This window comes from Mesocricetus auratus, unplaced genomic scaffold (assembly GCF_017639785.1).
Source record: "Mesocricetus auratus isolate SY011 unplaced genomic scaffold, BCM_Maur_2.0 Super-Scaffold_100018, whole genome shotgun sequence".
NCBI lineage: Eukaryota > Metazoa > Chordata > Mammalia > Rodentia > Cricetidae > Mesocricetus > Mesocricetus auratus.
The window spans coordinates 561227-589183 of NW_024429199.1; the positions used below are offsets into that span (position 1 = coordinate 561227).

At 45.6% G+C, this 27957-nt stretch overlaps 1 long non-coding RNA gene across 2 annotated transcripts; it reads left to right on the forward strand.

Annotated features, from left to right (window-relative positions):
• On the forward strand, positions 1-27802 carry LOC121144467. Of its 2 annotated transcripts, XR_005881828.1 has the most exons (4): positions 1-418; positions 13980-14125; positions 14656-14693; positions 27475-27802. It is a non-coding gene; the product is annotated as an uncharacterized LOC121144467 (long non-coding RNA). The 2 variants fall into 2 exon arrangements; XR_005881829.1 differs by lacking the exons at positions 13980-14125; positions 14656-14693; positions 27475-27802 and adding an exon at positions 626-2250.
• Positions 27803-27957: the final 155 nt, after the last annotated feature.

Genomic DNA, 27957 nt, shown 5'->3' on the forward strand with positions numbered 1-27957 from the left:
CCAGCCCGGAGCGACTTGGGATGTCCCGGGGCGGCCAGCGCGGCAGGTGGGCGGGCGCCCCGGGTTCTGGCTGAGCTAGGGTTCCCCGAGGCGGGCTGCGAGTACGGGGGCGGGCGACTCCCACAGGGGACCCGGGGCGAGCACGCGAGCCACACACGCCACCCGGCCCAAGTTTCCTTTGTTTCCCGGGCCCTGCCATCTTACCCCCCCAACCCGAAAAGTCGCAGCCGCAGGCGCCACGCGAGCTGCCCGGAGTTCTGGGCTGGGTTTTCTCAAGTGCCCGGTACAAGGGGGAACGGGATAGGATTGGCAGGTCTCTGGGCTGTGGCGCACGGGGTTGGCGAGGAGACCAGGCGCCGCCTCGCGCTGACCCTAGGCGGCTGCACGGCGGGGATCGCGGGGACCCCGGGTCCCAGCAGTGAGTATGCTCCTCTGGGCGGTCGCCCCTCACCCGGCTGCTTGCTTTGTGTTTTGAGCTCCTCTAGTCCTGCACCCAGCAGAGCGCACCCAGGCTACCCCGGCGGCATCCACCCTCACCTGGGAGGAGCCGGCAGCGTAAGGCCGGGCAGGACACCGCGAGGAACTGGGTTTCGGTCCCAATGCTCTCCCGTCTGCCCGGGTTTAGGGTCCAGGACTCGACGAGACCTCCCACCCAGAGGACACCCCTCCCCCAACTGCTGCGGCCGCGCAGTCCCACCAGAACTCGGAATTCCTGGGGACGCGCTTGTTGGGGCTCTGTGGCACTTGCTTTCGGCAAACGCTTTCGGGATCAAGCCGTTTCTTTCTCATGGTTGCCGTTTGGTGCTATGATAAAGCGTGGAAAAATTTTAGTCATCCGTCTGCACATTTTAATGGAATCCCTCAACCGTTCTATTGTGAAAACTTCAAAGCAAATTTTAAAATAATTTAGTGGTAGAATATTTTTAATCACGGGGCTTAAACCTTTCTATTTAAAGTTTAGCCTACGTGTTTTACAGACCTTAAAGTAAAACAGACCAAACCTAGCAACGATAGAGATTTGTTTAAATTTCAATTTTTGCAGAACAGCCTCATAAAAAACGAGGTTAGTTTTATGGGAGCAAACTGAACAATGGAATCCATAGTCGTCGGTTAATGACTGCATTAGCCTGAGCCTCACCACCCAGCCACAGCCGCCCAGTAACTTTCCACGTGTGAGATGTGCTTGGGAACACAGGAATTTTTGTCTAGCACCGGTGAACTTTCCTGTTTAACAGTTACCACACTGTACAGAAACGTCCTTTGGTACACAGCCTGGGCACTCCTCTTCCAGGGTGTCGAAAGCACCACTGACTCAATAGCGCCTAATCCCAAGGGCCCTGTCTTCCGAGGGCCAGGACAAGCCCACGGGACTACTGGTGTCAGCCATGGCTTCCATTTATTTTGCCCTCTGCTTCTTTTTTCTCGCCTCTCCTCTACTCTCCATTCTTCCCCTCCCTCCCCTCCCTCCTTCTTGGTATTAACTTAAGGAAATGTGCGGGGGGTTGTGGTTAACAATACAACCTCTGGAGCCAGGCTATCGGTGCTGCAAATGCTGTGAGGCATTTGTACTTAGGGCGAAAAGCTGCAACTCCATGCTTTGTAAAATGGAGCCTGTAATAGTATAATCGATGAATTATTAAGCAATTACTGTGCACGGGGTATGGAAGCACGTGCCTGGAATCGGAGCTCTCATAAGGCAGAGGCAGAAAGATCACAGCAAGGCCAGCCTGGTCTACATAAGTTCCAGGCTACCCAGGGCCATATAGCAAGACCCCTGTCTCAGAAACAAAACAACAAAGGAGTGTTGTGTGTGTTAGAGCAGTGCCGACCTCCGAGGTCTCTCTTGATGTTTGCTACCTGCCCGGGTAGCAGGAAACAGAAAGTGATCTTCCCTAGATCTCTGTGATTCGACGGAAGCATGAAGCTGAGCGAAGGCTCACCACTGGTCAGGGGTGCAGGACCTCCACCTGGACCCGTCCCCTCCACAGCTGAAGACACACAGAATTCTGAGCCGATCCCTTTGCCCATCTTCCCAGAAGATGTAGTATGACCAGAACTTCAGTGTACCCGGAAGCAGAAGTCCATTCTGCCCCTCCTGACCCTTAAAGGTAGAAGCACACAACTCCTTCTAGAAGCTACTCTGACTTTGTTTATGAGTCTGTTCTTCCTGCTCTTCCGGCTTCCCACAGTTTGGTTTCTTATTAGCCTGTGATAGCCCAAGTCACTGCACTGAAGAGAATCTTACAGTTATCTCAGAGTTGTTCTTAAGACACACGTCCAATTTACATTTTACATTGCATGGGGGTGATTTGGAAACTGATTAATTGATGTATTGATGTGTGTGTGTGTAAGACGTCATAACTAAGGTTAGTTTTCCTGAAATTGCCTGCTGTTTGACAGTCACTGTGTGGCTCAGGCTGGCCTCAAACTCTAAATGCTTCTGCCTCAGCCTCCAGAACACTAAGGACTACAGCTCTGTAACCTGACATTCTGAGTAAAGCTATATGGCAAGACATACAATTCCTATATGTGCCACTGAAAGGAATGCTACCGAGCTAGACTGATGCCACACTCAGGTCCAGCGGGGTTTAAAGCCTGCTCTGCCAGGTCCTAGAAGCCTGCCTGACCGAGTACATTACCTGTGTGCGGGGGATGCAGCCCTAACTGAACTAATTCTGACATGTAGCAGGGTGCTTGCCCACACAGGACTGCACCAAGCTGCCCGTGCTGTCACCATGGGCATTGTTCTATGGCTCTTCCAGCTCCTTTCCCCCAAGCATCATCGCATGTGGTGTTTCTTTTCTTTTTCCTTTTTCTCCCTGCCGTTTGTTTTGTATTGGGGAGGAGAGCCTACACGTGCCAGAGCACACGTGTGAAGGTCAGAGGAGAACTTGCAGAAGTCCATTCTCTTCCTACCATGGAAGTTTGAGGATCTGAACGCAATTCATCAGGCTTGGTGGTAAGCACCTTTTGCCCACTGAACCATCTGGCCAGAACCTCATGTGGCATTTTATTTGTGTATCGGTGAGGTCGGTAACACAGACGGCATCGTTATCATTTTTATTCAGAGGCACAGAGATGTGAAGAAACTTGGCCACAGCCACTGAGCCAGTTATGATGCCACCTCTCAAGTTACAAAGTTTCCTGACCCAAGTTCCAAATTACTTCTGCTTTGCTGAAAAGGACAGGGACCAGGGTAGATGATATAGCTCAATGGTACTCACACAGAATGTACAAGGCCCTGGGTTCAATCCCCAGTTTTGTGGGGGGGGGTCGGGTAGGAGAAAGAGAGAGAAGGAGGGAAGGAAGGAGGGAGGGGGAGAGGAGGTAAAGGCAGGAGGATTGTGAGGGTGATGCTAGCCTGAAAACTTATTAAGACCCTGTCTCAAAAAGGGAATAGAAGGGCTGGGGATACAGCTCAGTGCAGACCATCAGCCCAGCATGTAGCTTGCATGGCCCTGGGTTCAATCCCAGGACATGGGGAGTGGGGGCAGGGGTGCAGAGACTATGTCCTCTACACCTAGCACTCAATGGTGGACTAATATTAAGAGAGGTTAGTTTGCATTTTAACTTAAAACAGTAAATCTTTTAGGGAAATACAGGATTAAATATAGAGCTTAGTTATTTGATGTTCTTGTCAGTTGTTAGCGAAATGGGTGTGAAATAAGGTATAAATACAATAAAGTATGCTTTCTGTGCTTTATTGTACAAACAGTGCCTGCAATTTAATCAAAATTCCCTTCTATTTAATGATGTTTGTGATCACCGTTCTCTACTTTCTGAATTCTATGCTGTCCTGCACTTAGCTGGCATTGGGTTCTTCAGTTTATCTTGGTCTTTTAGGCAAGCTTTGTTCCTCAGTCTCACCAGTCCTGAGCCCAGGCAGAGGAAGTGACAGCATTGGTTGGCACTCAGGCAAATGTGGTCCCAAGTCCCTGCCTGAGTACCTTGAGTCAGCTGGTGGCGGCTCCCAGACTCTCTGTGGGGATGTGCTGCCCTCTTCTGGCCACAGAGATTGTCAGCGCTCCCTGTCAATAAATACATAAATGCAAAGTCTTCCTTTGTGCTGATAAAAAGCCCTGGGTTTTTGATGCGGAGGAAGCTAATAATCACAGTTGGTTCCTTTTGCAGCTAGGTCATTTTTTTCCCCTTGTATAGATTTTGTCAAATTTTCCCAGACCTTCAGCTTCACCCAACAAAAAAACAACATCAAAAAGAAACAGTCAGGCTACTTTTGCATGCAAATGAAGTAAGATGATCCACGCTGAAGCTCCCCAGCATATGGTTGTTGTTGTCGTTGGTTAAGGGAATTAAATAAAAAGAAGGAACTATCCCCCCCCCAGGATTTCTCTGTGGCTTTGGAGGCTGTCCTGGAACTAGCTCTTGTAGACCAGGCTGGTCTTGAACTCACAGAGATCCGCCTGCCTCTGCCACCCGAGTGCTGGGATTAAAGGTGTGCGCCACCAACGCCCAGCAAGAAAGAACTCTTAATGCCTTTGGTCAAAACTTAAGTTCAAAGTTTTATGAATTATTGTGTTAGCAAGGATGTAAAAATAAAAAAGCCCTCAGGTTTGGTAGGAAGGTATACATCAACTTGTACAGGCAGGCAGTGGTGTCGCACACCTTTATACCCAGCATTCAAGAGGCAAAGGCAGGTAGATCCCTGTAAGTTTGAGGCCAGTGTGGTCTACAGATCGAGTTCTGGGATATCCAGGGCTGCACAGAGAAGCCCTGTCTCAGGGAGGAAAAAAGCAACTTGTACAAAGATGAATGATTAATGTGCAATTATTGGTTACTGCATGGAAACACTGAAAAATCACTTAATTATCCAGAAATTGAGGCCTGGCTAAAGAAATTATAACTTATTTAGACTATAAAACATTATGGCATCATTAAAGACTACAAAAGAACATTATATTCTTTTATATAGTATATGTCTTAATATGTATATACATATATAATATACATATGTTATATCATATGAAGAAATCTTTATGGTAAATTCTTTTTTATTATTTACTTATTTATTTATTGGTTTTTTTGAAGCAGAGTTTCTCTGTGAAACAGTCCTGGCTGTCCCAGAACTGATGTGTAAACAAGTATGGCCTCAAACTCACAGAGATCCACCTATCTCTGCCTCCTGAATGCTGTGATTAAAGGTGTAAATTTACCAGCAATGCTAAATTCTTAATCTATTGTTTTTACATTTATTTATTAACTGGGAGAGGGGGCACGTGGAGGTCAGAGAACGAATTACAGGAATTCTTTTTTTCTGGGGGACCAAACTCAGGTCATCAGGCCTGGCAACAGGCACCGTAACCTCAATGACCTTCAGTGATAATTTCTGTTTTACCATGGAGTTCATCTTGCGTTGGCCAATTACTCCTGGGCCTGGGGCCTGCACTGGAGTGCAGATTTTATTATTTTGTGGGGGGGGGGTGTCTTGTGTGCATGATCACTGTGTATTACATGGCACACTGCACAAGGAGTCCAGAGTAGGGTATCGGATTCCTGCAAGTAGAGATGGGTGTGAGCTACCACGTGGGAGCCAGACCTGGTCCTCAGGAAGAGACCCCAGGGCAGCCAGTGCTCTTAACTGCTGATCTCCACAACGACATTTGTTTTCCTTTTCTTTTCCTTTTGTTACCGGGTCTCATGCACCCTAGATGGCTTTGACACATAGCTAACAATGATCTTGTATTGTTTGTTTTGTTTTTTGAGAGAGGGTCTCTCTGTATAGTCTAGTCCTGACTGTCCTTGAACTCAATCTATGGACCAGGCTGGCCTTGAATTCACAGAAATTCACCTGCCTCAGCCTCCCCAAGTACTAGAATTAAAGGCATGCCCCACTATGCTCAGATCATGATAAAGTATTAAGTTTTGAAAAAGTAAGATCTGGGGTTGAAGGGATGGCTCAGTGTTTCAGAGCATTGACTGCTCTTCCAGAGGACCCAGGTCCAAACCCTAGCACCCACATGGCAGCTCAGAGCCTTCCTTTACTCCAGGTCCTGGGGAGCGGACACCCTCTTCCCATCTCCATGGCAACAGGCACACATGGTTCTCAGACATACAGACAGACAAAAACCCACACACATTTTTAAAAAAAGGCTTTTAGGTATTAAAAGAAAATATAAACTGGGCGTGGTGACATATATACCTGTTACTCCAGCACTCGCAAGACTGAGACAGAGGAGTACCATGAGGTCAGGGCCAGAATGGGCAGCACATGAGACTCTATCTCAAAGAAAAAAAATAAGTGGGCATGGCATCCTGCAGTGGAATCTTACTGTTTTTAAACAGGAAACACACTGGAGATGCAGTTCAGTTGGCAGAGGGATTGCCTGGCACATCCGAAGCCCTGGGTTCAGTTCCCCTTGCCACTTAGACCAGCTGTGGTAGTGCATGCCTGTAATCCCAGCATTCGGGATGTGGCAGTAGGAGGATCAGAAGTTCAAGGCCATCCTCAACTACATAATGAGTTTGAATCTAACCAGACTCACATGAAGCTTTGTCTGGAGGGGAATTAATGATGGGCCATAGAAACAGGTGATCTACCAGGGCAGTGGTGGCGCACGCCTTTAATCCCAGCACTGGGGAGGCAGGGGCAGGCGGATCTCTGTGAGTTCGAGGCCGGGCTAGACCAACAGCCTCAAAAACAATACAGAGAAACCCTGTCTCGTAAAACCAAAAAAAAAAAGAGAAAAAAAAGAAAAGAAAGAAAGAAAGAAAGAAACAGGTGATCTATTAGTCTAGTTGCTTGCCTTTCATCCCAGCACCAGAGAGGTGGAGGCAGGCAGATCTCTGCGAGTTCAAGGCCAACATGGTCTACATAGCAGATTCCAGACTAGCCAGGGGGACAGTGAGACCCTGTTAAGGGGGCAGGGGCATAAAAAAGAAGACGTAATGCAATGAGTACACTATGGTATGTTGTTTTGTTTTGTTCTAAAGTCAAAGAAAAACTCTTTCTAAAGAGACGTACACGACACTGGTAACCCTTGCCACTGAGGAGAGCTGGCAGCCAGGCACAGGGTGCCACTTCGTTGTAAATCAGCTGTACTGTTACTTATTCACACAACACAAAATAATTTGAACAAGTAAGCAAGCAGAGCGTTCTATGGCCTTGGCCTCCCCAACTCGAACAAAGCATATTTACAGGAAACCGACTTTCTCTGCCCTGTGGCCTCAGGATTTCTTTCCCAGTCTGCCTTGGGAGCTCTCCATCCATCACTCAGCTTTTGAGTTCTTGAACAGACATTCTAGCTTTTCTTCATTCCATCCACCTGTCCTGGACATTCCTTCAAGTCCAGATGACTCACTCGAGATTGCGAGCACACACACAGCACACACACACACATACACACAGACAGACAGACAGACAGACAGACAGACAGACAGACAGACACACACACACACACACACACACACACACACACACACAAGGCTTATAGCAGAAATGAAGAAAAAACAGGGAACTGAGCTCTAGGAAAAGAGCTTACCCAGTACATGTCAGTTGGTAGCTCCTGGAATTATGGAGGCTGTGGAGGGAGAAAGCCTCAGGGGACTGAATCAGCCTCCTGGGAAGGCCAGAGCTGAGTGGGCTCATAGTAATAAAAAAGGCTCCTGACCATCCAGGGCCATGAGGCAGAGCCTAGGGCCTAATGGGGACAATTAAGTTCTAGAAGAAATGAAAACCCACTCTCCCTCACAGAAGTCTGCAGGCCACTAGGGACACTAGTGTGTGCACCGTGTGCCACTGGCAGGCTGACTCCCATGATCCTCTGCTCAGGGACAGTGAAATTGGAAGAGTACAAGATTCTATGCACATATTTTACGCTTCCATGATTGAGTCCCATCTCTATGTCCCTCTGTTTTCTTGAGGTTGGAGGCTTTTGTTTCAGGGGTTGATGCATTTAAGATATGTGCCTTGCCGCTGAGCTACACCCCAAGCTCTTTCTCAGATTTTAATATTCTGTTAGGGCTAAAGCTACAGGGATGCTCATGCTGTGAGAGATTAGTGAGATTTTAAGTAGGCTGGGAAGTCGGATAAAATATTTTCATAACCCAAAAGAACTATGGCATGTTGAAGGAAATGTTACATGAACCTGAAACAGGACCACATTTCCCGCGTTGTAAAATCCCTTCTACATCTGTTAACATGGCTCCTCCAGGATCACCCTCAGCATGTGGGAAGCAGATGTGGACTTCCATCTTGTTCAATAGTGTTAGGATGTCACTGTAAGGAGAAAGCATTTTGTTCTCTTCATCCATTAAAATAGGGCCAGAGGGACTTCATTGCCTCTGCCGAAGAAGAGTGCCTGGATTACAGTCATACAGAGCTCTGATTTCAAAACAAAGATTCTGAGCCGGGCAGTGGTGGCCCACACCTTTAATACCAGCACTGGCAAGGCAGAGACAGGTGGATCTCTGTGAGTTCGAGACCAGCCTGGTCTACAAGAGCTAGTTCCAGGACAGCCTCCAAAGCCACAGAGAAACCCTGTCTTGAAAAAAACAAAAACAAAAAATCACTTAAACATTTCTTTGCAGGTAAAATCAATGTAGAGGCTAGAGGATGGCTCCACAGTTAGCAGCTTTGGCTGCTCTTCCAGAGGACCTGGGTTCAGTTCCCAGTGGCTCACAACCTTTTGTAACACCAGTTCCGAGAATACAATGTCCTCTTCTGACTGGCTTCCCCCTGTACCAGGCATGCAAGTGGAGCATAGACCTATTCAGGCAAAGCACCCATACATGTAAAATTTTTAATTAAAAAATAAGTTAGAGTAATTCATGTTAAATATAGAACAACTTGGAAACTATTCAAAGTTATAAGAATACTATGGAGGGCCAAGCTTGGTGAGTCACTCATGCTTTCAATCCCACCTTTCATTAGGCAGGTGCAGGTAGATCTTCTTGAGTTCAAGGCCAACCTTGTCTACATAGTGAGTACCAGGCCAGCAAGGCTACATAGTGAGACTCTGTTTTAAAACAAAGGGACAGACAAAAGAGATTATCATGGATGGACTGACAATACAGCTCACAGTATAAGCAGAGCACATGCTTAGCATGCACAAGGGCCTGGGTTTAACTCCCAGCATTATCACACACACACACACACACACACACACACACACACACACACACACACACACACACTCACTCACTCACTCACTCACTTAGTCCTAGAGGTAAGCAGTAAGGACATTTCCTTTTTAGACAGGGTCTTCCTGTGTAGCCCAGGCTGGCCTTGAGCTCGATATTTTTGTTCCTCAGCCTCCTGAGTGCTGGGATTCATCATCCCTATCTCTATAATTGTTTAAATGTATTGCCTTTATTTGTGTGTGTGGAAGAGGGACAAGCGTATACCATGCTGCACACGTGGGGGTCAAAGGCCGACTTTCAGTAGTCAGTTCTCTTCCACCACCTGGGGTCCAGAGACTGGACTAAGGTCATCGAGCTTAGGGACAAGTGCCTTTTCCCACTGAGCCGTCTCACTGGTTCCTATCTGTAATGTGAATTCTAGTAGGTCTTAGCAATAAAAGCCCGGAGTCAGGTATAGGGGAAAATGCTGAGAGATCAGAGAGACAAAGGAGCAAAACCATAGCCACCTTACCTACCCAACTTCCCTGTCAAAAAGAGAGTGAGCTATCTCCTCTCACTTATCAGTTCCTGTCTGTCTGTACAGACCTCCAGACCTCTATGGTTAGCTAGTGGCTAGCTCCCCACTCTGATCTTCAGGCAAGCTTTATTTGTTAGAGTATCAACAAGATATCACCACACCTATCTCTATACATTTTTCAAAATATTCCTGTGCCAGGGACTAGAGAGATGACTCAGAAGTTAAGCATACTTGTTGCTCTTGGAGAGGACCTGTGTTCAAGGCCCAGCACCCACATGAAGCTCACAACCATCTGTAACTCCAGTCCCAGGAGATCCAACACCCTCTTCTGACATCCTTGGGCACTAAACATACAAGTGGTATACAAACATACATGCAGGAAAACCAATCATATACGTAATATAAAATAAAAATAAAATGCCAGGCATATTAATGCATGCCTTTAATGCAGCACTTGAGAGGCAGAGGCAATTGGATCCTATGAGCTCAAGGCCAGCCTGATCTGACATAGAGGTTTCCAGAACAGCCAGGGCTACAGAGAGAGTTTGTCTCAAAATAAATAGATAGATTAGATAGATAGATGATAGATAGATAGATAGATAGATAGATAGATAGATAGATAGATAGATTTACTGTGTACAAGACCCAGAGTTCTATCCCTTACATTTGAAATATATATGGGCCAGTGAGATGGTTCAGTGTTAAAAGGGCTTGCTGCCAAGTCTGACAACCTGAGTTTGATCTCCCCAATCCACTCGTTGTCCTCCACCTGTACACTGTGACACAAGCTCGAGTGTGTCCCACTCACATAAACAAATAAACGTGATAAAGAACACTGAAAACCCATGTGTGGAAAGAGAGCCTAAGAATTGAGAGTAAGCCTACCCGTTCCAGGCTTGGGAGCCGATGTGCTCACGACTTCTGCCTTGCTGCTTTTCCACTCAATAGAAAACAATTAAAAAGTTCTAGTCACAAATGTGGGGCCATATTTCTGGGAGGTTAATGAGATAACCGGTCACCTGTGCAGTGGACCATATGCAAATACCACACGATCCAAATACAGCCAGGCCTTGCTTCCAGCTGGGTAGCAGGGAACTAGTGGGAGTGAGGTGGATCCTAAGCAGAGGACGGCATGACTTCAGGGCAGCAGCAGAAATTTCTCAGAATCTCCTGGATTCAGCCAGCATGAGGCAAACTCCGTTTCCTTCTTCCTAGAAAAGATGTCTGTCTTTCCTTCATGCCTTGCTCTTTCTACTCTGCACTTCCCCACCAGGATCTGTGAACTAGAAGCCAGGCAAGGTAGCATGCATTGGCAATACAGGTTCTTGAGAGGCTGAGGCAAGAGAATCATAAGTTTCATTGAGAGCAGCCTGGGCTCCATAGCAAATTGCAGGACAGCCTGAGCTACAAAGCAAGACCTTGTGGCAAAGAAAAAGAAAGGAAATACATAAGGCCTGAGGAGTCTTCACAGTGTTGTCCCTGGGTTCTTATTACTTCAGGAAAAGTTCTTGTCACAATTTACTGAATTGTTGTCACTGTGCATTTTTTCAAAAACATTGTAGTGACTGTATGGTAATCTTTTCCAGTTGGACATTTTCACATAGTATAAATGCCCTCATCTTAAAAGTCCTTCGAAAACACTAGGTGTGGTGGTTCCACTGGTATCCAGTCTTAGAAAGCTGAAGCATTGAGAATTGTAGCGGGTTCAAGACCAACATGGGCTACAATGAGACATTGTCTCAGAAACAACAAAAACATCTGGTGAGATGGCCCAGCTGGACAAGGCGCTTGCTGCCAAGCCTGACAGCCGGAGTTCATTCCCAGGGACCCACATGATGGAGGATTGCTTACACGAACTTGTTCAGGGGTTAGTTATGAACACCATGGCACCTTTTCCTTCCTTCCTCCCTCCCTCCCTTCCTTTCTTTTTCTTTCTTTTTTCTTTTTAGACAGGGTCCCTCTGTGTAACAGCTCTGGCTGTCCTAGAACTCACTCTGTAGACCAAGCTGGCCTCTAACTCACAGAGATCTGCCTGCCTCTGCTGGGATTAATGGTGTGTGCCACCATGCCCGGGAAACATGGGCATCTTACCAGTGGTTGAACGACTAACAAAACTGGCCCCCCTCCCCTGACAACCATCAGCTGTCAGTAGCTCCTCCCCATCCATGATGCAGTGTTGATCAGCGCAGTGATGTGCAGATCCTGTGTGGGTCATCACAACTGCAGAGAGCTCGAGAGTGCAACAGCCATTCCACAGCAATCCACCCCTTCCCCTGCTCTTATGGTCTTCTCTGAGCCTTGGGAGCTGGTCACACATAGTCCACTTAAAACAAAGCACCCAGCAGCCACTTATTCTCAGCACCTTGACCAGCTGTGAGCCTCTGCAGGAACCACTGCCCACAGAAAAAGAACCTTCTCTGGCCAAAGATGGGAGCAGCTAATCTATGTACAGAAACATGAATGTTTAGAAGGCAGTTTGGGGCACAACACGTCTATTTAGCAAAACAAAAGTTCTGCTTCTCCATTAGGACCTCCCCAGCTACACATTTTTGACTAAGTTTACAGTACCAGGCCTGAACTCCCTTCTGTAAAGCAGACATCAAATCCAACCAGAGGCAACAGGTCACCTCATAACTGTCATTGCGGCTGCTGCACTCGTGGCCATGTCTTTCCAGTGAGTCAACAGTAGAGCACGCAGGGTCCAGAATGCAGACTCCATGCTGCTCCCACAATGGCCAGCACAGCACCTTCCCGCACTGTGAAAGCTCCTCCAGGGAGGGAGCATCCTCTCACTTCCACAGGGTTTCCTGAAAGCATGTGGTGTCCTACTTGCTGGGCTTTGTCAATCACACATACCTAGATACATCTAGGAAACGACACCCTTGACTGAGGAATTGCCTCTATCTGATTGTCCTGTAGGCAAGTCTGTGGGGCATTTTCTTGATTAATGACTGGTATAGGAAGCCTCACTGTAAGCAATGTCACTCCTGGGCAGGTTGTCTAAGAAAGCAAGCTATAAAAGAAGGAAGGAAGGACAGACTAAACCACCTTAGAGTACCCACAATCCAATCAGGTCCTCTGGAGGAGCAGCCAGTGCTCTTAACCCCTGAGCCATCACTCCAGCCCCAAGGATGATTACCTTAACCAATACAGAGACTTTAATTTTTTTTCTAACTACTTTTAGCTGAATGTCTATTTTGTCAGGTATTTGAACCATGGAAGCTGTTTTTTGTTTTGTTTTTCCTAGCTCCATAGATGTTACTTAGAACATCTTGTTCCATCTTTTCATTCTAAAGTAGTGTCTCTTATGGTGTGGTGTCCTCCCTAGAGGCAACAAATGGGAGGGTCCTACATTTTAGTCCCTTCTGGTAGTCTGTCTTCTGGTTGGAGAGTTGAGACCATGTGTTATTACTGAAAACTGTGTGTCAATCCCTGGATTCTTGTGCATTTTGTGGTGTTGGGTGTTTTCCTAGTCCTCCCTTGCACAACTATTGTTATACCTTGGTTTACTCTTTCCTGTGGCGTCAGGCATGTGTTTGTCTTTCCCCTCAGTCAAAAGGTTTCTTCCAAGTAACTCTGTATATCTGGCAAACAAATGGACATGCTTTCTCAGCCTGGCCCTGCCCTGGATGAAATGACAGACTCTGGAGATCCACCATGGAGGGCCTCACCCTCCCTGGAGATCGGAGTAGAGATTGCATGGGGTCTGGGGGACCTGCTGAGGAGGGCAGGAGAGGAGAGGAGGGAGAGGGAGCTGGAATTGACATGTTAGACCAAAAAAAAAAAAAAGAAATACACAAAGAACCACCTTCACATTTACATATAAACTTATAAGAGTCTTATAGTAACAATCTAAAAGGTAAATTATTTCTATTCTTTTAAATTACATCTAGTCAGGAAGAAGAACTTAAGCAGATGGATATCTCCTTTAATAAAGTTTTAGAATTACTATTCAAAAAAAAAGAAACAGATTGGGGGGAGCTGAATCAAGTGCCTGGAAACCAACCAGCAACCTCCCCTCCCTCACACACTGGCTCCCATAAGCCTCTTCTACAAAAGCATCTAGTTCAGTCAAGAGAAGCTGTAGAGAGAAGCCTTTTCCTTGCCAGCTGCTTTGGTTCTCCCCCACCCACCTCCCCCCATCCCCCCCCCCCGCCAGTCGCCTGGGCTCTGCCGCGTTGTAGTCCCCAAATAACACACAAGTCGCTGTATTAATTATGAAGCTGTTGGCCTTGCTTGTTTCTTACTAACTTAAGTATTTACCCTATACCTGCTAATCTAAGTATTTCTCTTACCGGAGAAAAGTTTCCAGGCTTCTTACCTCTATGGCGGTTACATCTTGACTCCCTGTGTTTCTCCTTCCCAGAGTCCTCCTCGGCTCCTAGTCCCACCTATCTTGCTTCCCTATTGGCCAACAGTGCTTTATTGACATATACACAGAACTTCCCCATCAAGAAGCCAAGAGAATACCCAGAAGGGAACCAACTGCTCCACTCCAACTTACTCTGAAAGGTAACTAGTTTAAACTCCACCAGGACAAAAAAATACCCTAACTCTTGTTCTGTCCTAATAGGAGAAAGAGAAACCATAGGATGAAAACAGACTAAGGAATTCATGTTCTTTGAATTTCTGGTAGAATTCTGCATTGAGGCCATCTGGACCTGGGCTTTTTTTGGTTGGGAGACTTTTGATGACTGCTTCTATTTCCTTAGGGTTTATGGATCCATTTAAATAGCTTATCTGTTCTTGATTTAATTTTGGCAAGTGATATCTATCCAGAAAATTGTCCATTTCCTTTAAATTTTCAAGTTTTGTGGAGTATAGATTTTCAAAATATGACCTGATGATTCCTTGGATTTCCTCAGTGTCCATTATTATGACCCCCTTTTCATTTCTGATTTTGTTAATTTTCATGTTCACACTCTGTCATTTGGTAAATTTGGATAAAGGTTTGTCTATCTTGTTGATTTTCTCAAAGAACCAACTCTTTGTTATATTTATTCTTTGCATTGTTTTCCTAGTTTCTACTTTATTTATTTCAGCCCTCAATTTGATTTTTCCTGGTATCTGCTCCTCTTGGGTGAGTATGCTTCCTTTTGTTCTAGAGCTTTCAGTTGTGCTGTTAATTCTCTAGTGTAACTACTTTCCAGTTTCTTCATGTGGGCACTTGTCACGCCTGCTGCGCGGCCTGTGTCCGAGAAAGTGCGGAGGGTGTCGGGGATTGACAACACAGAGACTCGTTCAACGATATAAAGAAAACTTTAAGCAGGCTCCAAAAAGGTTCAAGAAAACTTCCTAAGAAAGGCTCCCTCCAGAAAAGCTTCGGCTCTCTCCTCTACCCTGGCTGGTTCTGCTCTGACACCAAAAACTGATCTGGGTGTGTCAGAAAAGGCGATTAGTCTTTGGACAAAGTCGAGGTCAGGGCGGTTTCTGTGGGCAGGCCTTTTCCAGGGACTTATTGCCCCGGGCATTGTATTGTTTTTAGTAAACATGTTTTTAGTAAACATTGTCTTACAGCTGCCTACTCCCAGGCAGAAAGGAAAGTGGGTCTCTGCTCAAGGTCTGGTGTTCACACAGGCACTCAGTGCTATGAACTTTCCTCTTAGCACTGCTTTCACAGTGTCACATAAGTTTGGGTATGCTGTGTCTTCATTCTCATTGAATTCTAGGAAGTCTTTAATTTCTTTTTTATTTCGTCTTTGACCCAGGAATGGTGCAATTGGGCATTATTCAATTTCCATGAGTTTGTAGGGTTTCTGCAATTTGTGTTGCTGTTGAATTCTAACTTTAATGCATGGTGGTCTGATAAGGTACATGGAGTTATTCCAATTTTTTTTTGTACCTGTTGAGGTTTGATATGTTGCCGAGTATGTGATCGATTTTTGAGAAGGTTCCATGTGGCACTGAGAAGAAGGTATATTCTTTTGTGTTTGGATGGAATGTTCTGTAGATGTCTGTTAAACCTAATTGGGTCATATCTTCTATTAGTTCCTTTGTTTCTTTGTTAAGTTTCTGTCTAGTGGTCCTGTCTAGTGGTGAGAGTGGAGTGTTGAAGTCTCCCACTATAAGTATGTGACGCTTTATGTATGATTTGAGTTTTAGTAATGTTTCTTTTACAAATGTGGGTGCCTTTGTATTTGGGGCATAGCTGTTCAGAATTGAGACTTCATCTTGGTGGATTTCTCCTGTGATGAGTATGAAATGACCTCCTTGATCTCTTTTGATTGATTTTAGTTTAAAGTCTAATTTGTTAGATATTAGGATTGCTACCCCCATTTGTTTCTTGGGTCCATTTGATTGGAAAATCTTTTCCCAACCCTTAACTCTGAGGCAATGTCTGTCTTTGAAGCTGAGGTGTCTGTCTTTTATGCAGCAGAAGGATGGATTCTGTCTTCAAATCCATTCTATTAGCCTGTGTCTTTTTATGGGAGAATTGAGATCATTAATATTGAGGGATATTAATGACCATTGATTGCTTATTTTTGTTTTGGAGTTGTTGGTGGTGGTGGTGTAATTGTGTGTGGATTTTCATCCCTTTTTTCTTTCGGTTGTTGGTAAAGGGGAATTATCGATTGCCTATGTTTTTCTGGTTGTAGTTAACTTCCTTAGGTTGGAGTTTTCTTTCCAGAACTTTCTGTAGGGCTGGGTTAGTGGATATGTATTGTTTAAATCTGGTTTTGTCATGGAATATCTTGTTTTCTCCATCTATAGTGATTGAAAGTTTTGCTGGGTATAGCAGTCTGGGCTGGCATCTGTTGGTAGAATATCCATGCAGGACCTTCTTGGCTTTCAGAGTTTCCATAGAAAAGTCAGGTATAATTCTGATAGGTTTGACTTTGTATGTTATTTGACCTTTTTCCTTAGTTGCTCTTAATATTCTTTCTTTATTCTGTATGTTTGGGGTCTTGATTATTATGTGGCAAGGGGATTTGTGTGTGTGTGTGTGATCCACTCTATTTGGTATTCTGTAAGCTTCTTGTACCTTTATTGGCATGTCTTTCTTTAGGTTGGGAAAGTTTTCTTCTATGATTTGTTGAATATATTTTCTGCCCCTTTGAGGTGGTTTTCTTCACTTTCTTCTATACCTTTTATTCATAGGTTTGGTCTTTTTGGTGTCCCATATTTCCTGAACATTTTGTGTTAGGGATTTGTTGGACTTAAGATTTTCTTCGGTCGATTAATCTATTTCTCCTAGTGTACCTTCAACACCTGAGATTCTCTCTTCCATTTCTTGTATTCTGTTGGTTATGCTTGCATGTGTAGTACCTGATGTTTGCCCAGCTTTTCTATTTCCAACATTCCTTCAGACTGTGTTTATATTTTTATTATCTCTATTTCAGCTTTCAACTCTTGCACTGTTTGAAGTCTTTCTTGCAATTTTTGCTTTGTCTTTTCCTCTCTTTCTTGCATTTGTTGGTTTTTTTATTTATTTTTCTCCCATTTCTTGCATTTTTGCTTTGTTTTTCCTTCCATTTCTTTAAGGGATTTTCTCATATCCTCTTTGAGGGTGTCTATCATTTTCATGAAGTTGTTTTTAAGGTCATTGTGTTCTTCTTCATCTGCATTGTGCTGCTCAGGTCTTGCGGGTGAAGAGTCTCTAGACTCTGGCAGTGTCATTGGTTTTTCTGTTGCTGAGTGTGTTTTTATACTGTCTCCTTCCCATCATTTCTCCCAGTGGGTACAGAAGGAGTCTCTTCCTCTCCTGGTAGGTACGTGACCACGGTTCCTATCTAGTGGGTGCAAGCAGGTCGAATACTCTGGTGGCTTTCCTTTTGTGTGGATGGAGGTGGTTCTAGTACCAGGGCCTTGGCAATCTTTGGGTAGGCTGGACCCTGTCTGGATGGGATCCTCAGTGTGCAGTCCCCAGGTCTCTAGTGGTTCTGCTCAGGGCACCGGAAGTTAGGCTCACCTAACCCGTGGGTGGAGAATGGGACTTGGACGCTGGCAGTCTCTGGGCAGGCTGGCTCCTGCCGGGGTGGGAGCTGTAGTGGGTAGTCCCCAGGTCTCTAGTGGTTCTGCTCAGGGCACCGGAAGGCAGACTGGAGACAGTCCTACACTTACCTCACCTGTCCCGTGGGTGGAGAATGGGGGCCCCACACTCTGTTTCAACCTCACTTCCTAAAGAGCCAGCTTATGTGAGGAGAAGCACGGGCTGGGGAGATCATAACCCATCTCACTGGCTCAGCCTGGTTAATCCAGCACTAATTCACACCTGCAACAGCTCCCCCTGCTCCTCTGCACAGGTCTCCCTAGTTTATCAAATTCACACCTGCAACAGCTCCCCCTGCTCCTCTGCACAGGTCTCCCTAGTTTATCAAATTCACACCTGCAACAGCTCCCCTGCTCCTCTGCACAGGTCTCCCTAGTTTATCAAATTCACACCTACAACAGCTCCCCTGCTCCTCTGCACAGGTCTCCCTAGTTTATCAAATTCACACCTGCAACAGCTCCCCTGCTCCTCTGCACAGGTCTCCCTAGTTTATCAAATTCACACCTGCAACAGCTCCCCCTGCTCCTCTGCACAGGTCTCCCTAGTTTATCAAATTCACACCTGCAACAGCTCCCCCTGCTCCTCTGCACAGGTCTCCCTAGTTTATCAAATTCACACCTGCAACAGCTCCCCCTGCTCCTCTGCACAGGTCTCCCTAGTTTATCAAATTCACACCTGCAACAGCTCCCCCTGCTCCTCTGCACAGGTCTCCCTAGTTTATCAAATTCACACCTGCAACAGCTCCCCCTGCTCCTCTGCACAGGTCTTCCCTAGTTTATCAAATTCACTCACAGGTGTTGTCTCTGGCAGGAAGACATCATAGTGTGTTTTCTCTCACCAGCTTTCCTCAATGAGGCTTCTAATCTGACCTCTTACACAGAAGCTTTCTGTTGTTGTCTGCTTGCTTGCTTTCGTTTTTAAAGTAGGGTCTTCCCAGGCAGTGGTGGCACACACATTTAATCCCAACACTCAGAAGGCAAAGGCAGGCAGATCTCTGTGAGTTTCAAAGTCAGCCTCATCTACAGAGGAAGTTTCTGTACAGCCAGGGCTACACAGAGAAACCCTGTCTCAAAAAACAAACAAAGACAAGGTTCCATAGATCCCAAGCTGACGGTGTATTCTCCATGTGGCTAAGGATGACCTTGAACTCCCGATCCTCCTGCTTCTGCCTCCTGAGGGCGTAGACTGCAGGAAAGCACTGGTTTCTGCAGAGCAGGAGGGGGGGTCACACCTAGGGCTTCATGAATGCTAGGCAAGCTCAATCAACCTCCTGAGCCCCATCTCCGGCCACCGAGTACATCTTCTAAGGTAGAAGACTATCTACATATTATACATAATGGCAAATTCCCCTCCCCCCAACTTTGCAGATTATACATACATGTACAGGTGGGATTTTTTTGACAGGGTTTCTCTGTAGCTTTGGAACCTGGACAGGGATTTAAAGGAAATAATTACTTAGTACTAGATGATTTAGGGTACCTTGCAGGTTAATATACTGGGCAATGCTAAAAAGTACAACAACAACAGCAACAAAAAAAATCATCTCATTGAAAAGTGGGCAAGGGCTGGAGAGATGGTTCAGTGGTTAGGGGTCCCATGTTCAAGACCCAGCACCACATGGCCCTCACAACTGTCTGGAACTCCAGTTCCAGAGGATCTGATGTCTTTTTCTGGCCTTCAAGGGCACCAAGCAGATGTGCACGCAAAGTATTATTATTTTTTTTTTTTTTGGTTTTTCGAGACAGTGTTTCTCTGTGGCTTTGGAGGCTGTCCTGGAACTCGCTTGGTAGTCCAGGCTGGTCTCGAACTCACAGAGATCCGCCTGCCTCTGCCTCCCGAGTGCTGGGATTAAAGGCGTGCGCCACCAACGCCCGGCACGCAAAGTATTCTTACACATATTCCTAAATAAATAAATAATAAAAACAAGAATGGACAAAATAACCTGAAGAGACATTTCTCACAAAAAAATAAATAAATAAAAAGCCTGGCGGTGATGGCACCTGCCTTTAATCCCAGTAGAGGCAGAGGCAAGCAGATTTCAGGACACACTCCAAAACTACACAGAGAAACCCTGACTCAGAAGAAATAAATAAATAAATAGGGTTAGGGGAGACATTAACATGGCTCCAGGAAATCTACCACTCTCTTCTGGTCTTCATGGACATGCAAACACTTGTGGCTTACACACACACATATACATAAATAAAAAAGAAATATTTTTAAATTGTTAAAAATAAATCATTAAATGTTAAAAAAAAAAAGGTCAGAGCTTTAAAAAAAAAGATTTATTTACTTTATATATTCCAGTGCTCATCTGCTTGGATGCCTTTATGCCAGAAGAGGGCGCCAGACCCCCACTACAGATGGTTGTTTAGCCCGTGGTTGCTGGGAATTGAACTCAGGTCCTCCAGGAAGAACAGCCTGTGCTCCTAACCTCTGAGCCACCTCTCTAGCCCCAGAGATGCAAAGTTTAATGCTGCTGCTGCTGCTGCTGGCAATGAGTCATTTTATTGTTGTTGCTGCTGTTGAGCAGGGTCAAGCCTGGGCTTCCTGCATGCTAGACAAACTCTCCACCACCTGAGCTATGTCCCCAGTGCCCGTGCATCTGAAAGTCTTCCCATGTAGCCTAGAGTGTCCACAAACTCAATCCTGCCTCTGTCTCCTGAGGGCTGGGATTACAAATGTGGACCACCGCAGCAAATGGCAGTGGGCTGGTAGGGTTAAGCTCAGTAGCATCCTTGAGGCCCTGGCTTCAATCTCTAGCATCACAGCCCAGAGGGGAAAGCAACTGTTTAGCTTTCTCAGCGCAACCTCTTGTTTCCTTTCTCACCATATACACCTACTGTTATTTGCCTTTCATGAGGTTCCCCAGAGGGCTGAGCAAAAGCTGGCCAGGACTGTGAGTTATATATGCCTCTTCTGCTAGGAAAGCTCCCAGCCACAAACATGACTGTGTAGAAACACCTGATGTGGCCAAAATAGTATTATTTTATCATGTTGTCAATATTCACACATTACTGACATCTAACATTCTTCCTTGGTACTTGCTATGGTTGGATATCATGTTAGTGTGTTCCCTACCTGTCATTTGTTGCAATGTTATCTCCTTATGAAGTATTACGGGGATAGAATCCTAATCTGACTGACTGTGGTGTTTAGAGTTTTGGGCCTAGACTCAACAGTTAAGAGCATACTGCTCTTGCAGAGGATCCAAGTTCTGTTCCCAGCACCCACACCAGGCTGCTCACACTGCCTATAACTGCAGCTCTAGGGGATCCAATGTCCCCTTCTGGACTCTGAGGGTACCTGTGTAAGTATTTGCACATACCATTACACGGATATACACATAGTTTAAAAATAGTAAACTAGGGGCTGGAGAGATGACTCAGTGGTTGAGTACTTACTCTAGTAGCTGGCCTGGATTCAGTTCCCAGCATCCACATAGTGGCTCACAATCATCTGAAACTTCAGTTCCAGGGGATCTGATGCCCTCTTCTGGCCTCTGTGGGCACCAAGCATGCACATGGTACACAGACAGGCAGGCAAAACATTCAGACACATAAAACCTTAATCACCTTACATGTCTGTAGTAATTTATGGCAGTGCAATTAATAACTAAGGCAGTCCCCATACTGAACTCACTTACTGCTTGGCCAGGGAAGAATTAGCTCCTAAGTTCAGATGGTTGCTGGCAGGACTCATCTTTGTGGACCAGCAGATAGCAGCCCTTTCTGCTCTGCTGGTTGTCATCTGGAAGCCGCTCTGAAGTCCTTTGCCATGTGGGCTTTCCAGATGTTGGGGCAGCCCATTCAAGCAAGCAAGGGAGTCAATAGAAAATCAGGTGGCAAAGTGCTGGTTACAGCTGGGCAGTGGTGGCGCTCGCCTTTAGTCCCAGCACTCGGGAGACAGAGGCAGGAGGATCTCTGTGAGTTCAAGGCCAGCCTGGTCTACAAAGTGAGTTCCAGGACAGCTCCACACAGAGAAACTGTGGCTCCAAAAAACAAAGTGCAAGTTGCAGCTTTATGTGATGCAGTCATGGAAGTGACATTCTCGTTATATTCCCTGCTTGGAAGGAAGCAAGACAGAGGCCCCACCCACTGTCTAAGGGGAGGACAGCCATGGCATGTGAGAGTGCCACAGTCAAGAACTATTGAGAGGCATCTTTGCATCTGTCAGTCATGTGTCTGTTTGTGAGATCCATTATGTAGACAGTTGTGGAGATCACAACTATCTCCTCAGACCAGCCACATTCAACTCACTGGCTTCTTCTAGCTAATATCTATAATATTGAGCTACACTATCCCATAATACCAAACCTAAAGCTCTGGGAATTACAAGATACCAAACACTGGTATAAACAAGGCTGTGTCTGGATAGAGAATTCAGTCTCAGAAGAATTGGAAGTATGAAGATATAAAAGCTTAAAACTATGTTGTTGGTCAGGTGTACTGGCACAGGCCTGTGGAGGTCAGAGGATTCCAAGTCCCGAATGGCCTGGAACTCATCTCGATCCCTCCACCTCAGCCTGTTGAGTTCTGGGATGCAGGGGTCAAGCCCAGGACTCTGTGCACCCAGACAAGTACTCTACCACTGAAAGCCCGCCACAACAATTCTTACAAAGATCATTGGAGCCTGGCGTTGGTGGCGCACGCCTTTAATCCCAGCACTTGAGAGTCAGAGGCAGGTGGATCTCTGTGAGTTCGAGACCAGCCTGGTCTACAAAAGCTAGTTCTAGGACAGCCTCCAAAGCCACAGAGAAACCATGTCTCAGAAAAACAAACAAACAAAAAAAAAAACAAAGATCATTGGTTACTCTCCTCATTGATGTAACAAATACTTGACCTACAATTTCATCTCACAGTTCCAGGGTACAGTTCATCTCGGCAGGGAAGGCATGCAGGAGTTGATCACAGAGAGAGAAAGAGGGGGCTGGGCTCACTTTCAACTTCTTATTCAGTTGGTGTTGGTAATGCATGGGATACTGCCACCCACATTTAGAGTGTGTCTTCCCACCTCAGTTAAACTAATCTAGAAACTTCTTCCAGGCACTCCCAGAGATGTGTCTCCTGGGTGATTCCAGATCCTGTCACCTTGGCCGTCCAGTTTAGCCAGCACACCTGCTAACTGTCCTTTCCGCCTTCAGTTTTGCCTCTGTTCTATGCTATCCAATGAGTGTTTCTGAAATGCAGACCTGATCTTCGCATTTCACCGTTTAAATCTGGAGAAGGAATGGGAGTGTAGCCTGGTGGCAAATGTATGCTTAGCATCATTAGATCATGCATTCAATCTCCAGCATGGGGCACAGGCCTCTAATCCTGTCTTAAACTAAACAAATCCTAGGCTGGATGGTACTCATCTGTAGTCCCAGCACTTGGGACATGGGGAAAGTTACATCCGGAGTTCAAAGCATTTTTAGCTACCTGAGCCCTGTCTCACAATACAATATTAATTAATTAATTCAAATCTCCCAGGAAGCTGGGCAGTGGTGTTGTACACCTTTAATCCCAGCAATTAGGAGGCAGAGGCAGGCAGATCTCTGTGAGTTCCATGCCAGCCTGGTCTACAAACCACGTTCTAGGACAGCCAGGACTGTTACACAGAGAAATCCTGTCTCAGGAGAAAAAAAGCCTTGGCGGGGCAGGGTGGAACCTCAAGCCAAGATCCTTCTCTGCTTGTGTTTTCATGCAAGGCTCTGAAAAACCCAAGCAGGAACAAGAGGTCACACAAAGCAAGTCTTATTACCAGGCAGCACCGCAGAAACTGACCAGTCGGGGACAACAGCACAGACTCAGGAGCTGAACCCTTTCATGTCAGCAAGTATTTAAGCAGAAAAGCCATAAACGTCTGTGCCAAGTTATTCTTACATTTTCCATCAGTCAGGATTCAGGGATGGGGGCTTTCCTAAGAACACTGTTCTGTGGTACACTTACCTTGTTCTCACTGGTTGGTTCACTCAACTGCAAGGGTGGCAGCTTGCCCAGCAATCATGTCTCAACTTTCCAGTCAGGATGTCAGTTAAACAGGGAGATCTTGGGAACTTTAATTTTTTGGTTACATTATTTGCCACGAGGAAGGAGAGAGACGACACTTATGGGTTCCAAAGGTTTTAATCAATCACCACATAAGTGTGTCAGTGATGGATCAGAGCTACAGGACAAGGACTCGGGGGCCTTGCTCCTCCTGTCAGCCCCAAACAGGGGCAGAAGCGGGGTATATAAGCACAAAAATCACTAACATTTGTTGCCAAGTACAGTCACCAAAAGATATAAAGATATTTAGAGATTAGGGACTTCCTAGAATGTTCCATCATTGTCAACTGACATAGAATGAAAGCCTTCAGGTCAGTCAGATTCATGGGTTCCTTCTGTTGTTAGGAACAACCATGTTTCTAGAGAACTAAAGATACATATCGACTATTTCTATGGTTTGGGGGCGGCAGGGAGTTAGTCAGCCATTGGAAAGTTTTCAGCTCCCCTAGGATTTGGGAACCTGAACCTTATTTTACCTCACAGGTAAAATGGAGTCTGAAGTCAAAATGGCAGTACTCAGGCCAAGGTGCTTTTGCCTGCTGCCTCCAAGGAGACCCCTATTCAAGATGGAGTTTTATTCAAGATGGCTTCGGTTTGGTTCCCTCTTACACTTGGATGATTACTAGGCATTTTTTTTTTGAGAAAGGGTCTTTCTGTGTAGCCCTGGCTGTCTTAGGACTTTCTAAGTTCAGACTGGCCTCAGACTCACAGAGATCCTCCTGCCTCTGTCTCCCTAATGCTGGGATAAGAGATGTTCTCCACTACAGAGCGAGTTCCAGGACAGCCTCCAAAACAATACAGAGAAATCCTGTCTCAAAAAAAACCAACAAAAAAAAAACTACTGAGATAAGGGGGCTTATCATTTTATCTCACCTGGAACCTAATAGGCTGATTGCTCAGAGCTCAGTGCAACTTCATAACAGAGTCTGTTTATCTTTGAGCCTTTAAAAGGAAAATGATGGCCTTTCTCCCCCTGGGCTGGAAAAAAAAAAAAAAGAAAGAAAAAAGGAAGGAAGGAATGAAGGAAGAAAGGAGAAACCAGAAACAGTTAGGGCTGCTCAAAGGGCTAGGACACGTGTTTTACTGTAGATGGAGTTTAGTCACTGGAGGAAACAAAAGAATAGATTCATTTTGACCTCAAAAAGGTGAGAGAAGATTTTATTGGTCTGAGAAGTTGGTGCCCCAAGCCAGTGGCTCAGAATCTGAGGCTGCAGGAGAATGTACCATGCAGGGGCTGAGAAGCATTTTTTTTTCTTAGTGAAGGTTTGGCTCAACAGGCCCAGAAATTGCTTTATTTATTTTTTTCTTTTTGAATAAACAGCAGGGTAGGGGATACTTCAGTTGCCTGATTTTTGTTTGTTTGTTTGTCTTGGTTTTTGCTTTTTGTTTGTTTGTTTGTTTTAACCTCCTGGCTCCAGGGCATGTAATGGGGATTGGCTGCTTCCCAGAATTCCATGGGTGGCAGGTTTCTTGAAGGTTTTATGACCCTGGTTTTGGGATGGGGATTTCCTTAGTGAGAGTCCTAGGAACTTGTAGGCTTACAGCTGGGAAAGAAGAGAGGCCAGGAGCCAATGTTAACTGTGTTGGAATTCTTGACTCTCAGCTGGTAAAGGACTCAATTAGCCCCCAGCGTGAGGGGCTCCTTCCCCTTCCTCCATCACCAGTTTTCTTGCCTTCCTTATTCTGCCACAATTTTAGATCTTGTCAAATTGACAATATTAGCCATCCCAGGTTAATCTCAATTGTCAACTTGATGTGACCTAGACTCACTTGAGTATTGGGCATCTGGACATGCCTTGATTAGGTAATTGAGGAGGGACGATCTGCCCACTGTGAGTGGCACCATTTCCTAGACAGGGGTCCTAGACTACACAGAAAGGAGAAAGTGAGCCAAACAGAAACACTCATACTCTCTTCCTGACTATGGGCACAGTGTGACCAGCTGTCTCTACTTTCCCATATGAATGGTCCCTAGTTGATGGTACTCTTTAGGAGGGGTTAGGAGGTGTGGCCTTGTTGGAGTGGGCGTGGCCTTGTTGGAGAAGGTGTGGCCTCGTTGGAGGAAACGTGTCACTGCGGGGGGTGAACTCTGAGGTATCATATATGCTCAAGCTACACCTGGCACACAGACTCCTGCTGGCTGCAGTTCAATGTGTAGGACTCTCAGCTCCTTCTCCAGCACCATGTCTGCCTGCGTGTGCCATGTCCCGCCATGAGGGTAATGCACTAAACTTCTGAAACTATAAGTCAGTCACCCAATTAAATGTTTCCCTTTATAAAAGTTGCTGTGGTCATGTGTCTCTTCACAGCAAAAGAAACCCTAAGACAACCAGTTCCACAAATTTTGAATCAAACTTGAAGCAAGCTTTAATTAAATACTGGCCAAGATGTTGGACTCTGGCCAGGTCCTTTTTTGGGTTCCCAGAAAAATGGAACAAATCACATTTTTTGCAGAGGCTTACAAAGGCAAACCCACAAAGCTACACATTTCCCACCAGGTCCTGTAAAGTCTTCCTTGCCAACCACCTGGGCCCTGCCACAGTTGAAGTCCCCAAATAACACACAAGACACTATATTAATTATGAAGCTGTTGGCTGTTTGCTTGTATCTTACTGGCTATCTCAGTCTTAAGTATTTAACCCATACTTGTTAATCTAAGTATTTCTCTTATTCCTCTGGTGGCCTACATTGTGTCTACCTGTGCCTCTCTTTCCCAGAATCCTCCTCGACTCCTGGTCCTACCTCTCTTGCTTCCACATTGGCCAACAGTGCTTTATTCAAACCAATCAGAAATATTTTTACAGAATGACATCTCCCAATAATGAACTATATTGGAGTCGAAATAAAACCCGGTTCCTCCCCAGATTGGTTTTGAGTAATGTTGGTTTTTTTTTTGGTTGTTGTTGTTTTGCTTTGTTATTTTTTAATGTTTTTTAAAGATTTATTCATTTATTATGTATACAATGTTCTGTCTATATGTATCCATGAAGGCCAAAAGAGGGCATCAGATTTCATTACACATAGTTGTAAGACATAATGTGGTTGCTGGGAATTGAACTCAGGACCTCTGGAAGACCAGCTAGTGCTCTTAACCACTGAGCCATCTCTCCAGCCCCAGCTTCAGGTAATACATTATCATGGCAACAGAAAGCATACTACAACAGACTGTATCCTTGGACTATGATCCAAAATAAACCCTAGTCTCCTTTTTTTGTGTTTGTTTGTTTTTGTTTTTGGAGGCAGGGTTTCTCTGTATTGTTTGGAGGTGGTCCTGGAACACACTCTGTAGACCAGGCTGGCCTTGAATTCACAGAGATCCGCCTGCCTCTGCCTCCCGAGTGCTGGGATTAAAGGCGTGTGCCATCAACGCCCCCCGGCAACAAACACTGTTAAGGCAAAGGTCTCATCTGGATCTGAGGTAACAACACACCTTTCTAACAAGACAAATTCTAGATGCAGGGTATAGGTCAATCCACGCTGCCCTGGGACACAGGCAAGTAGGGCTCTGCCCTGGGCCTGACACTATATCTTGGGGGTTCTGAGGACCAACATTGCGACTGGCACTACTCAGGGAAGTTCCTCTCCATGCCTCTTGCTCCATGACCTTAAGCAAATAGCACCTGACTACAAACACTGGCATGATTGCTGTGGTTGTTGTACCAATACCAAAATCAGATATAGACATAGCATGAGATTGTGGCAAGGCTACAGATGACAGAAAGACCAAGGAAAAAGTAAAATGAAATTAACCTGTCACTCTTTTCCTCAGTTCTGTTCAAGATTCCACCTTCCTATCGAGCTATAATACTGCTTTCTCCCTTCCCTTTCTGTTTCAACTCCAGGCTCTGGAATTTGTCAAGACTCAGGGCAGCAGTCTGCACACCTGTCTCTCGCTGCAAAAGAAGATCTTGCAATCTATTGTAATTCTTGAAACCTGATCGCAGTTCTTCTCACTGGAAACAATGTATTCTTCCAATGCCAGACAGAAATCGCGTTGCTTTCATTAAACTGCTCACTAGTATCTAACTGGGGGCAGAGGTTGTGGCTCAGTTGGCAGGGTTGCACGTTCTGGAGACTCTCAAGGAAATGAGAGAAAAGTCACAGAGCAGGACACATAGAAAAGTCACACCGCCCCCCAAAAGGGGGAATTAATTAAATTTTCAAACACAACCGTTTCTTTTCCTTTTTTTTTTTTTTTTTTTTTTTTTTTTGGTTTTTCAAGACAGGGTTTCTCTGTGTAGCCCTGGCTATCCTGGAACTTACTTTGTCTACCAGGCTGGGCTTGAATTCACACCTGCCTCTGCCTCCCGAGTGCTGGGATTAAA